The 15,069-nt window shown below is 33.9% G+C and overlaps 1 protein-coding gene and 1 long non-coding RNA gene across 2 annotated transcripts in view; one reads left to right on the top strand and one right to left on the bottom strand.

The window, feature by feature from the left end:
• Positions 1-15,069, top strand: part of LOC134715447 (uncharacterized) — a 161,625-nt gene that overhangs the window by 119,691 nt on the left and 26,865 nt on the right. The window lies entirely within an intron of this gene.
• LOC134715445 (uncharacterized) lies at positions 1,381-11,773 on the bottom strand. The gene is made up of 3 exons (XR_010106710.1): positions 11,709-11,773; positions 3,790-3,875; positions 1,381-2,645 (listed from the first exon to the last, which is right to left on the bottom strand). It is a non-coding gene; the product is annotated as an uncharacterized LOC134715445 (long non-coding RNA).

The following is a 15,069-nucleotide window of genomic DNA, read 5'->3' as shown; positions in this document are numbered from 1 at the left end:
TGTTGCAATTTTTCAGAATTTAATCTTGATAAATAAAGAAAGAAGATGTGGTATGATTGCCAATGAGAGACAACTCTCCGCAAGAGACTAATATGACACAGAAACTAACAATTATAAGTAATCGTACGGCCTTCAACAATGAGCAAAGTCCACAGCCCATGGCATTTTTAATCAAAACTTAAAGTTTGCTCTCTGCAGAGTGAATACTGCTTTTACAAGTCCCATTTTAACATAAATAAAGCCTCTTTTTTTTTACCAAACTATTCCAGAAAAAACAGATCGCCTATCAAATATAAACAAAGTTTTAAGAAAAACTGTAATGACGGAATAATACTCACGTGTTGAATCCCTGCCCAAAGCTATGAGTGGTATCCTCCTCTTCTTCTGTACAGGCAGTCCACGTAGAGGCTGTCTTACCTGCAACAAAAAACTATAAATTAATATCGCCTTTAAATACCGACTCTTTCCTGTTGCAATTTTTCAGAATTTAATCTTGATAAAGAAAGAAGATGTGGTATGATTGCCAATGAGAGACAACTCTCCGCAAGAGACTAATATGACACAGAAACTAACAATTATAAGTAACCGTACGGCCTTCAACAATGAGCAAAGTCCACAGCCCATGGCATTTTTAATCAAAACCTAAAGTTTGCTCTCCCCAGAGTGAATACTGCTTTTACAAGTCCCATTTTAACATAAATAAAGCCTCTTTTTTTTTACCAAACTATTCCAGAAAAAACAGATCGCCTATCAAATATAAATAAAGTTTTAAGAAAAACTGTAATGACGGAATAATACTCACATGTTAAATCCCTGCCCAAAGCTATAAGTGGTATCCTCCTCTTCTTCTGTACAGGCAATCCAAGTAGAGGCCGTCTTACCTGCAACAAAAAACTATAAATTAATATCAACTTTAAATACCGACTCTTTCCTGTTGCAATTTTTCAGAATTTAATCTTTATAAATAATGAAAGAAGATGTGGTATAATTGCCAATGAGAGACAACTCTCTGCAAGAGACTAATATGACACAGAAACTAACAATTATAAGTAACGGTACGGCCTTCAACAATGAGCAAAGTCCACAGCCCATGGCATTTTTAAATCAAAACCTAAAGTTTGCTCTCCGCAGAGTGAATACTGCTTTTACAAGTCCCATTTTAACATAAATAAAGCCTCTTTTTTTCCCCAAACTATTCCAGAAAAAACAGATCGCCTATCAAACATAAACAAAGTTTTAAGAAAAACTGTAATGACGGAATAATACTCACATGTTAAAACCCTGCCCAAAGCTATGAGTGGTATCCTCCTCTTCTTCTGTACAGGCAGTCCACATAGAGGCCGTCTTACCTGCAACAAAAAACTATAAATTAATATCACTTTTAAATACCGACTCTTTCCTGTTGCAATTTTTCAGAATTTAATCTTGATAAAGAAAGAAGATGTGGTATGATTGCCAATGAGAGACAACTCTCCACAAGAGACCAAAATGACACAGAATTTAACAATTATAGGTAACCGTACGACAATTTCAACAATAAGCAAAGCCCATACTTCATGTCATTCTTAAATTGAAACCTAAAGTTTGCTCTCGGCAGAGGTCTGCTTTTACAAGTCCCAATTTAATATGAAGTATTTTTTTTCACAAACTGTTGAGAAAAAAAAATGATCTTATTGTCTATTCAAATAGAAACATAGTTTTAAAAAAAACTGCAATGACCAAATACATACAGGTTGACTCCTCCTTTCTGCCATGAATCCATCTTCTTCAGTCCAAAGTGGCAACATATATTAAAGAAAAGGCTGTATCTTTAACAAAAGCTATAAATAATTATCAACTTTATTGATGTTGCAATTTTCTGATTTAAAAAAAATAAAAATAAATTGGAGCCAATTATTGAAAATCTATATTGGTGCACCAGCCATTAGCCTAATGCTATTAAATGTTAACAAAATGGTAAATATTTAATTGAAATTTTCAATACACTTTAAACGAGCAAACTCATTTATACTCTGGAGAAACTATAAGTCTTGGGTCGAGGTCAATCCAATGTTTTAATGCATGATCATTAATCAATGCAATTATCAAAAACATGATTTCATCATAACATATCAATAAAGAGGTCAATAATGAATATGTTTTTTTAAGGAGCTAGTTCCAGTGGTCCCTAGTCCCATTCAACTTGGATATTTTGTCCAGGTGTAGTGTCTTCAGTCCATGTGCAGTGTTTTGGTCTTCAGTCCAAGCGCAGTGTTTTTGTCTTCAGTCCAAGTGCAGTGTTTTGGTCTTCAGTCAAAGTGCAGTGTTTTTGTCTTCAGTCCAAGTGCAAGTGCAGTGTTTGTCTTCAGTACAGGTGCAGTCTTTATGTAATATATAGTGAATACAGAGTAGAGATGAGTTAAAAAATTTTCAATCAATATTTTCTTCACATTGTAATATATGGTCTATGACGTAGGATACACTTAGAAGTTAGTGTGCTTATAGGGAGAGATCCATGCTATTCCAATGTTTCGTTTAAAAAAATGGCATCCAACATCATAACCAGTTAAAAAAAAATGAAAAATTTATCTTTAATTGGCTATGGTTAATGTTATATAGGAAAAGTTTTGAATTTCTTTAAGTTATGTTATCACTTTATAGAAATGCTGAAAAGAAAAAATATTTATCAGAATTTGTATGAAGAAACAAGATTAATGCCTTGTTCACACATACATTTAATTCGAATTGAGTTTGAATCGAATCCATGGCTAATCGCGTTCACACACTTTTTAAAATTCCAATTGATTCGGATTAACTAATTCAAATTAGTCAGTTCGCATTAGAAATATGTTTTTGTTAATACGAATTAACTATTTCGAATTAGTCAATTCGCATTAGAAATATGTTTTTGTTAATACGAATTTAAAGTTAACGTTGTTTGGACAGTAAAACGAATTTGACGCGCATTTCAATTCGAATTAGAATTGACATTAGGACTTAAAGGGTTTCGATTGCAAAATTAACTTATTTCGAATTAGTTAATGCGAATCGAATTCCAATTACGTGTGAACTCAGCATAAGAGATAAGCTCATTGAAATAAATATCTTTAATACCTAAATAATTATGATCAAAAATAATTCTAACTAGTTTTAATTGCTTTATAATTGACATCCCCTTTAAAAGAACATAATACACTTTTCCCCAATCTATATAAGGGAATTTTGTAGTTTCATGCAAAACCAAATCATAAAAATTCAAGTCAGCTGACTTTAGATAAGACAGTTAATGATCAATGTTTCTCACACAAAACAAGAACCTCAATGCGATTAGAGTTATCTCCCATTGAATACTGGTCTAAACTTCATGAAAAAAAACACCTTTAGCTTTTAAAAAATGTCTTTTCTTTTCAATAACTTTTTTCAGTTCATAGCGATTAAGAACTTGAAATACTGAAGAGCTTTCTTCAATTACTACCATTATTTATGTATCTTGTGATATGGAGTCATCTTTCCTTTCTGAATAAACATGCTAGCTCACAGATATACCAAACGAAAAAACTTCTCTGGCTTAGGTCTAACTGATAGAATCTTAATTAAGCAATCTAACATATCAATGTCCCCCAAAATGAAGATTAATAGCTTATGGCATAGTTTTATCTGTTTAATATTGAAAACCAATTAAAGATTTGGAGTCTGCACAATGGAAAAAAAATGACTGACTAAATGGCTAAAACCTGTAGCATGAGGTGTGATAATATAAATCAGATTTTTCAAATCATTTATCATATTAAAATAAAAAGCTGCCTTTACCTAAGGCTATCATAGTCTGGCTCTCCAAAATGCAACTCCTTACCAAGAAAAGTGACTGCGGGTTTCAGTCATATCGTATTCAAGAACTGAAATGAGATGAACAACATAATTAGTCAATGAAGTAAAACATGCAAATTTAACTTATTTACAATGACCTACTCCAAGATGAACATCACTTAACCACTTAGGGGGAAAAAAATATAGGTTTGTTTACCGTTACCCAACCGACCCTAATTTAAGCGCCAACCCTAAGCCATTTATTTCCATCGCCAAGTGAAGAACTAATAGAACTTGTGTCAAAAGCAAAGTAAGAGTTGCCAATAAATTTAATCAATTGCCTGATACATCACAATGTTCACAATCGTGAATATGACAGCAGTTTTAAGGGAACTAGCAACTCGTGTAATGAAATTTTGCCATTTTTTTTCAACCAATAACCGAGGGAAATAATCCAATAATTAAAAATAAGGTAAACTCGGCTCATGGACAACTAGGACCACGGCAAGACAGCTTGCACAACTCAAAATCATGGCACAAAAAATAAAATGGAAATACCGACATACCTACCCTATTTTTTTTGATGATGTAACCTTAAACAGTCATATGTTTTTTTTGGCCTTACTGCATTTCAATAATATGCATTTTATAATAAGTAAAGGTTGCATGACCTCCAAGCTTAGAAGGTCTTATTCTGGCATAGAAATTTCAAAAGCTGCAGATTATTTCCAACATTAGCAACAAGGAATATAAAATTGAAGGTTGATCTGATTGCCTTGGACAAGTTAAATTCATTCTTTGACGAGCACAAGCTGCAATCATCTTATGTAGTATTGAACTACAGGCTCTATAGAACCTCTGTTGCTTACCTTCACGGGTGTCATTCTGTTTATCGAGAGAAATGAGCGTGAAAGAATATCTAACGGCGGTCAAGTATTGGGCGACGATCATGAAAGTTCTGGTAACGGCATTTAATCGAGAAGACATATGAAAGGTCAATACATATTCTAATTAAATTCATTACACAGACAAATTTACGACAAAATAAAACTGTCTGTCAAAATGGTTCAACATTATGATCAGTATGTCAGAATATCCAGTTTTAAAAGTACATAGTTATTACAAAACAACAAAAGGCAGATTGCTTCTCGACATTTCAATGACATAAAAAATGTAAACAAACATGATTTTTTCACAAATTCGACTAGACAACCTACTTTAATACGAATAAAGGCATTCTATTTGAATTAATCAAATGGTTCTTATAGTTTTTTTGTATAAACATAATATGAAACTTGGTAAATAAAGAACTATTTACACAAAAATGGATTTTTTGGATCGTGAAAGATCATGTACCGTATTTTTGAAGATCGTGAAAAGGATCGTGAAAGATATGATGCTACGAAGACGTTCACATTTTTCTTCAATTATATCATAGTTAATATTTGTTATTGTGATTGAGAAAAGCTATATAGGTCAACATCCTCAAAAGGTTTAAGCTTTTCAAAGTATAAATATTTTCAGAAAATGAAATGTAAAATAGTTGGATGATTGTAGGATGAAGCTTTTTATTGTCATGTGAAGTACATGTACTCACTTATCACGAGTTATAGGAATATCCACATTTGGTATATTGGATCCTATAAACTGCATGTCCATCAGACAGGATTCATCTGACCCCGAATTTGCCTTAGATAGCACTCCACAGTTAGAAAATAAAATCAAAAGTGAGCCACAAAATGTTTTATCATCTCCTATTCCTGGATTTCTAATATATTAATCTAACTGTTTGTGTTGTACATGTGCATATGTATGCAATCAGTATCTTCCATAGATTTGATTTTCAAAAGTTAAAAGGGTGAAAATTAATTCCTTTTATGTGTATCCATGGCAACATTCTGCATTTGTTTCCCATAAAATATTGCAAAAAGGGGGTAAACATGTCACATTTCCCCCGTAAATTTGGATCAAACTAGAATTTCAATGCCTTTTGAGTGATACCTTTTTAGAAACTGTTTTCCTAAATCTTCCTAATGGTCCAATAAACTAGAGGCTCTAAAGAGCCTGTGTCGCTCACCTTGGTCTATGTGAATATTAAACAAAGGAAGCAGATTGAAAATTGACTACAAAGGTCAATAACTCCTACAGGGGTCAATTGACCATTTCGTTCATGTTGACTTATTTGTAGATCTTACTTTGCTGAACATTATTGCTGTTTACAGTTTACCTATATCTATAATAATATTCAATATAATAACCAAAAACAGCAAAATTTCCTTAAAATTACCAATTCAGGGGCCGCAACCCAAAAACAGGTTGTCCAATTCATCTGAAAATTTCAGGGCAGATAGATCTTGACCTGATTAACAATTTTACTTCATGTCAGATTTTCTCTAAATTATTTGGTTTTTGAGTTATAAGCCAAAAACTGCATTTTACCCCTATGTTCTATTTTTAGCCGTGGCAGCCATTTTGGTTTGATGGCCAGGTCACCGGACACATTTTTTAAAACAAGAAACCCCAAAGATGATTGTGGCCAAGTTTGGATCAATTTGGCACAGCAGTTTCAGAGAAGATTTTAGTAAAAGATATATAAAATTTACGAAAAATGGTTAAAAATTGACTTTAAAGGGCAATAACTCCTAAAGAGGTCAACTGACCATTTTGGTCATGTTGACTTATTTGTAAATCTGACCTTGCCGAACATTATTGCTGTTTACAGTTTACCTATATCTATAATAATATTCAATATAATAACCAAAAACAGCAAAATTTCCTTAAAATTACCAATTCAGGGGCCGCAACCCAAAAACAGGTTGTCCAATTCATCTGAAAATTTCAGGGCAGATAGATCTTCACCTGATTAACAATTTTTCCACAGTCAGATTTGCTCTAAATGCTTTGATTTTTGAGTTATAAGCCAAAAACTGCATTTGACCCCTATGTTCTATTTATAGCCATGGCGGTCATCCTGGTTAGTTGGCGGGGTCACCGGACACAATTTTTAAACTAGATACCCCAATGATGATTGTGGCCAAGTTTCAAATAATTTGGCCCAGCAGTTTCAGAGGAGAAGATTTTTCTAAAAGATTACTAAGATTTACGAAAAATGGTTAAAAATTGACTATAAAGGGCAATAACTCCTAAAGTGGTCAACTGATCATTTTGGTCATGTTGACTTATTTGTAGATCTTACTTTGCTGAACATTATTGCTTTTTACAGTTTATCTCTATCTGAAATAATATTCAAGATAATAACCAAAAACAACAAAATTTCCTTAAAATTACCAATTCAGGGGCAGCAACCTAACAACCGAATGTCAGATTCATCTGAAAATTTCAGGGCAGATAGATCTTAACCTGATTAACAATATTACCCCCCATGTAAGATTTGCCCTAAATGCTTTGGTTTTTGAGTTATAAGCCAAAAACTGCATTTTACCCCTATGTTCTATTTATAGCCATGGCGGCCATCTTGGTTAGTTGGCGGGGTCACCGGACACAATTTTTAAACTAGATACCCCAATGATGACGCCAAGTGATGAGAAAAGGTCACTTGGCCCTTTGGGCCAGGTGAGCTAAAAATGGGTGTCTTTCGCCTCATCTTTTCGTAAAATCCAATCACAAAGTTTGTGCGATAAAAAGTTGGAAAAAAAACATTACAATAATTGCCGGACCAATGTATGGTAGGGATATGCAAAAACGGATTGCAATATAGAAATAGCCTATATTACATACATTACATAACCTTGATGTTCATATAAACCCAATACAAAGGCTACTTTAATACTCAGCTATCCAAAAATGAATTTTATTGCACACTAGCTCTCATATTTGAAAAATTCACAGGGGGCCAAAATGCGAAACTACACATCTAACTGTGGAGTGCTACCTTATTTCATGGATGAAGATTCATTTTTGTGGTCAAGTCCGTATCGCGGATAAGTTAAGCTTTAGGATAAGTGTCTGTTGTTATGATTGTGAGGTGTACATTTTCGACTTCTGCAAGGTTTCAACTGACATTGAACCCATTGTCATGCATCATTCGGCAATGCTCGTTTTATGTTGTCTAGCGTTTGGATATATACCTGTATGCTATAGCGCCATGGTGTACATGTCTGTTTGCATGTTTCATAAATGACCATAATGACGTCAATTGTATTTGATATATTCAATGATAGAAAGATGTCTATGTCTGGCTGTCGGTCAGGGTTCGTATACTTTTGACCTTATGTTTCGAATTTATTGACCAGCATAACTTTTATATTTGTCAGTTTCTAAGGCACTGTATGGATCGGAACACATTTATTTGGTCTACGGGATATTTGTAGAGATCTGTATGTCATGGTTCATCTGACCTTGCATTCTTTTTTTTAACCATTGACATTCATAATTTTAAAAAAAAAGTGGTATGATTGCCAAAGAGACAATTATCCACAAGAGACCAAAGTGACACAGACATTAACAACTATAGGTCACCGTACGGCCTTCAACAATGAGCAAAGCCCATACCGCATAGTCAGCTATAACAGGCCCCCATTGTGACAATGTCAAACAACAGGCAGTGCCATCAGACACATTTGACACCCCCCCCCCTTTTTGAAATAATTAGAAGATGTCATGCAATGTTTATGACAGCTGAGCAATACTATTTCATCAAACTAAATTTTAAGAAATTATTAAAGAATAGCATATCAAACATATTGTTTAAAGAGAAGTGAAATTATTTTTTTCTGGGAAAAATCCTTAAACCAACTAATTAAATAATTAAAAACGTGGCCTATTCACCAAAAAAAGACCAAAACACAAAGAAATTATCTGGGAAATGAACCACGGAAAAGGAGGTCAAGGTCATATAAAAGATGCAAGACTGATATATATATGTCATAAAATATTTCCATACACCAAATATAGCAGACCTATAAGTATAGTAATACAAAAAATACCAAAGCTCAAAAAGTTTACTTTGAGCACTGAAACATCAAAATGACATCATAGCCAGATGACAACTGGACATGTACACCTTACAATCATTCCATACACCAAATATAGTAGACCTATTGCTTATAGTATCTGATATATGGACTTCAAATTTTTATCAAGTTAAAAGTCACTGAACCATGAAAATAAGGCGAAGGACAATGGAAACATGACAGACATAAAAATGAGGTCAGGGTAAGAGTATACCTGCCAGGTAGACATATACATATGACTATTATTTCATACACCAAATAAAGCTAACCTGTTCAGATCGAGCCTCAGATAAACTGTTTTTGCATGAACATGCATAAAAAAACAATTGAAAACCCAATGCAATTTGATTATTGTAGCTTTCAAAAATTCAATTCATGCAAAACAAGAATATGTCCATGGTACACAGGATTCCCCATCTGTACTATCATTTTCTATGTTCAGTGGGTCGTGTAATTGGGTTAAAATATCTAATTTGGCATTAAAATTAGAGAAATCATATAAAAGGGAACATGTGTACTAAGTTTTAACTTGATTGGACTTAACCTTCATCAAGAACTAGCTTAACCAAACACTTAAACCTGAAGTGGGAAGGACAGACAAACCAAGGCACCAACCAGAAAACAATGCCCATCAAGCTTCTTTTAATAGCTGATGGATAATTATGTAATTAAACTCAGCTAGTGTTATCAGGAAGTTTTCCTCAGACACACTGTTAATCAAGTGTAGCTAATCAAGAAAGAAAAGCCATGCATATAGGGAGACAATACTAGCCTTAACAAGAATATTGTTAGTTTGACCAGGGTTCAACAATACTGCTTGTCCGATTGTCCAACAAAAAGATAAAAACAAGTAATAATTCAACATGTTTACTTACAATCAATAAGGACAAGGTTCACTTATGGCACAAACCAGCTTCAAATATCAACTTTATTATAAAACACCAAAAAGTTCACAAATTGGTTCGTGAATGGGTCTACTTCAAAAGTCATGAATCCTATCATACTGTTCCATAGATTCACCTGCAAGTTACCAGTCAATTTAATCTTTAGCAAGTTCCCTTGTCCCATCTAATAAATACAATTGTTCTCTTGTGTAGTTTATTCAATTGGACCTTTAAATATCTTCCAAGAGAAATCTATCACTCATTGATTAATTTAACTGAACAAAAAATTGAACTGTCAATGATGAAAATACATGTACAAATAAGGAATCACAAAACTGCATGTGATGTTGTATAAAATTTATTCAATATCAATAACACATTTTCAATCGTTCAATATAAACACTGATTTAAAAATTAACCAGATGCTCTGCAGGGTGCAGCTTTATACGACTGTAGAGGTTGAACCCTGAACATTTGGGGTAAGTATGGATGTATGGACACCACATTCAAGCTTGATACAGCTCTGAATTTGGATCAAGATCAAATTTTAGATATAATATAGGTTTTTGACACAAAAGAACTGTAAAGATCTTACACATCTATTGTGTAACTGTGCAACAAAAGATTTCTTCTTGAAAATTTTCAAAAACATGAACCCTTTAAAAAAATTTCAGAGCTAAAAGATCTTGACTAATTGAACAATTTGACCTTGGTCAGATTTGCTCTAAAAGCTTCAGCTTTGAGATATAAGCCAAAAACTGCAATTGACCCTATGTTCTATTTTAAGCCATGGCGGCCATGTTTGCTGATGGATCAAAATTTTGGATACAATTTATAACTGCATACCTAAAGGAACATAATGTTTAAGTTTGAAGGTATTTGGCCTAATTGTTTCAGAGAAGATTTTTTAAGCTAAAATTAAAAAAAGATAAATAAAATAGTTTACGACAATGATGGATGCCACATACATGGCCCACATGGATGTAGCCATTACATTCAGAGGCAGATTTAGAGGGTTTTTCAGGAGACCCACTCCCCCCTCTTTTCTGGAAAAAAAATGGTTGATTATACAGGGAATCACTAAAGCATGATGGGAGAAAGCCCCTTTAAGTGGGTCTCATTGGGGTCTAAGCTACACGCGGAATTGCTGATTTTTTGTAAACGTGACACGTGAAAATCAAATTTTTGTGCAGTGAAAACAGGAAATAAAGTCTAGCGGGACAAGGGAAATTACAAAAAAAATGAAAATTGCTTACCTATATATAGTGTAAGCAGGATAAGGGAATCTGACAAAACAGTAAGTAGGATCCGGGGGGGCAGAACCCTCCAATGAGACCCCTCTCTAAGGCAGTCAATGGGCCCCCACTTATGAAAAATTCTGGATCCACCAGACATTTGGGGGTTGTTCCAAACCTGTAGACAATCTCTCTACATGAGGCATCAAATTCAACGTAGACATTCTAACTGAATGGTTAGGTATATCTTGCACAGCCAAACTGATAATCCACTTTAGCGAGTGTTTTATAGCCATGTGGAAATTGACCATATTTCTATTCCCCAGTCACTGTTTTAAGTCATTGCAATAATAAACTGACACTTTCTACTACAAAAAATCCTATTTTATAGAATAAAACTCAAATCAACCCTCAACCCTATTACATAAAAAACAATTTTCTTTCAATGGCATTTTATTTCAAAATTTTAATGGCATTTTATTTCAAAATTGATTCACACGTGAATACCGGTGTACTCGAATCAGGGACTTTCTATGGATACTAGTATAGAAAATCCCTGCTCGAATCGAGATCAAGAGTTCAGTCAATTCTTTGGTTGGATCAGCGACTAAATAAAAGATTGCATCATGCATACGAAGGAATATTCTCTTCTTATCTCTATTCACAAATGCATTTTATGAAGTGATTATACAACAAGTTTTCGGCAGTCAGTCACCAATCTGAAATTGACATTCCGATATATAACTGTGTTTTTAAAAAAAAAACACGATATTGCATAACAAATCTAGACCATATTTTATAGATGAATTTAAAGAAAGAATAAAACCTACCTTTTAGACGAAACTTTTAAAACAAATGCGTGAACAGCCATTCATTCGGTGTTGTGAAAAATTCCCGCCGATAATAGGGTTACACTAAAAACCTGAAAATATAGGACTAAAATTATCCAAATTGCAATAACTTTGTTATTATTGGATGGAATTTCTTCAAGACAGAATCTTATTAATTGTAAATATCCATTTTTCATTTAAATTAAAATGTTTTGAATTAAAAACAAATTTTTGATGCCAAAAGTTGGACCTGAACGGAGAAATGAAAAGACTTGAAGGGACCTAAAAAATCTATAAAGTCAGACTAATTCTAACTTCAATAACTTTTTTAATATTCAAATCAATGGTTATCTTTTAAGTTTTGTGAAACAAAAAAATTAGTTTGATGATAAAATTAAAAAAAGATAATATGAACAATATCGTTGGGGTGTGACCACTCGGACCTGAACCGGGAAAATTAAATATCATAACTTACATGAAAAGACTGCGGCCATATTTATTCAAGTTCTTTAACTGTTTTCAATTAATCTTCTTGAACTTTGAATTGTGTTATATGAAAGGTACGATATGTCATTGGAAATCCGAATGATAAAGAATTTTATCAATAATATAATGGTTGAGTTACAAAAATTGGACCTTGTCGGGGAAACAAAAGACATGAATGGATCATCGGAGTATTAAATGTATTCAAACTCGCAAAACATTGTTTTTTTTTCTATTTGTTTTAATTTTAGACAAATGTCTATTGAAGAGAACGAATGACTTTATATTTATACAGGAACATATTTGAATATAAAATACCTTCAAACGGTTGATGATGAATTCTGGACCTTCAGAACAAAACTCTTTTTCTGACCCCGTATCAAAGCTGTCGGGGCTATATAGTTTTATCCTTGTCCGTGATTCCGTGATTCCGTAAATCCGTCATTCTGCAAGAAACCATTATACAGAGTTTTATTTTCTTAACGCCTTTAGATATTGGTTTGATTTGAAGTATGTGAGTTCCGCTAATTTTGACGAAATTACAAGCTTCGGACATGGATGAATTGTTGAAAATCACATGCAGTTATACGGAGCTTTTTCTTTCTAAACGCCTTGAGATATTGGTCTGATTTTGGTATGTGAGTTCACCATGATGAGTTACAGGGCAAGTTGAAGTTTCGTTCCGCTCCGTTAAATTTTGCCAAATTTGGGCTTTGATAAAAATTGTTGAAAATCACAGTTATACGGAGTTTTTTCTCAACGCCTTGAGATATTAGTCTAATTTTTGGTATGTGAGTTCACCATGATGTTTAACAGGTCAAGTTAAAGTTTCGTTTACCTCCATTTTTTGCCGAAATAACGGGTTTTGGACTTGCTGCTCTACTGATTGTTAAAATTGAATTTTTACCCCACAAAAGGGGATGCCGGGCTCCATAGAGTCCTCCTTTAAGCAGGCTACTTAATACAGATTTTTTTTAATCAACATCACGAGAATTATGAACGGAAATTGGGAATATGTCAAAGAGACAACAACTCGACCAAAGAACAGATAACAGCCAAAGGCCACCGAGTGATCTTCAACGCTGCCGGAGAGAAAGAGAGAAAAAAATTCAAGGCACCCGGATGTGGGCCTCAGCTGGCCTCTAAATAAAATGTGCAATAGTTCTGAACTTCAGTAAAAATGGTCGTAATACTCAACTTCAAAACATGTAAATGAATTAAAATTAAACCGTGAAAGGCCATAGGCTCCTGACTTGGGACGTTAAATATGTTTTGTGATATCCTTTCCCTATACCTCTAGCCAATGTAGAATACACTTTGAGAAACACACAGCAGTGCGAACAGTTAAAAAGAGATCAGAGTTCGATGTCAGAAGAGGGTAGCGAAAGAAACTACACAATTGGACAATGATACATAAATTAACAAAAGACTTCTAGTAGTTACTGACATGTCAGCTCCAGACCTCAATTAATTTGTACGCAGCAACACCAAAATATCATAATTAAAAGTTTCATTAATTAATATAAAACAGTTATAGCGTTTGTTTGAACTTTGATATTGAATGCTCCATGCCATTTTTTACTTACTCAGAACATGTGAATTTAGAGAAATAATATAATTTTTCTATATTATGTTAACAATGGAATTTTAAATAAATTCTCATGTTTTATTATCTTACGGTAACAGTTGTTCATTAATATTTTTATCAGTACGGATTCGACTTTGTCAAAAATTTCTCCAAACTTTACGGCCCTCGGGACTGATATTGGTTTCTCTTGGGGATACAGCATGCAGTGACTACAGAAGTAATGTACATCATTTATAACAAATGACCCAGTGGCGGATCCAGAACTCAGTCTTGTAAAGGGGACGCTGACTGACCTAAGGGGACCGGCCATCAGGCCCGTTCGCTCCCAATACATTTTCGCACCCTTCACGTTCGCACCTCGCACGTTCGCACCCAAATCCGTTCGCACCCAATTTTAATCAAATTACAGTTGAATAATAGGAAATCGTGATTGCTGTTTTAAATTGCTTTGATGTAAATACTGCATGTATTTAGCTTATTTAAGATTTTAAATGAAAAACATACAAGGTTTTTTTAAAAGCTTTACTCCATTGATCCAAAACAATGGAACAAAAATTATAGCAAAACACTTTCCAAAACATTATCAATTTATTCAACACAAAAAAAAAAACGTTGTCAGAATCTCACTTTATTTTGAAGAAATGAAATAAAGATATATATATATATATAGTAATTACACTAACCGAAATATGATTAAGTTTTATTTTGCACAAACAGAAAAGTTGTCGTTATCTATTGTGAGACAATGAAACAAATATACTTAAAGGAATACATTTGCCAAAACTTGATTACAAAGTTATTATAAACTTAAATGAATGGGAGCGAACGTGATAGGGGGAAACGTGAATGGGCGCGAACGGACCATGATTCAGGGGGCCGCTCCAGTCACGCTTCAGTGATTCCCTACATAATCAACCAAATTTTTACCACGAAAAGGGAGAGGGGGTCGGGCCCCGTGGATCCGCCTATGTGACATATTAATGAATAACACTCATACCACATCGTCACAAATCTAGTCAATATGAATATTGTAATATAGTTTGATGCTCCACCAGATATTTCAATGACTCTCGGAACAGTATATCGATTACCGGTAATAGATATTTTCCTGGATAAACTTTTCAAATGAACACATTTTCGTATCACTTTTTGAGGGGCGGATCCAGCCGTTTTAATAGGGGGTCCCTACCCCGGACAAAGGGGGGTTCCAACTATAATCCCCCATTCAAATTGGGTCTCATTACAGTCTTAGCGTGACGCGGGATTGCCGATTTTTGGTAAGCGTGACAC

Source organism: Mytilus trossulus, chromosome 4 (assembly GCF_036588685.1).
Source record: "Mytilus trossulus isolate FHL-02 chromosome 4, PNRI_Mtr1.1.1.hap1, whole genome shotgun sequence".
In the NCBI taxonomy this organism is placed as follows: Eukaryota; Metazoa; Mollusca; class Bivalvia; order Mytilida; family Mytilidae; genus Mytilus; species Mytilus trossulus.
This window is presented reverse-complemented; position numbering and strand designations above follow the sequence as displayed.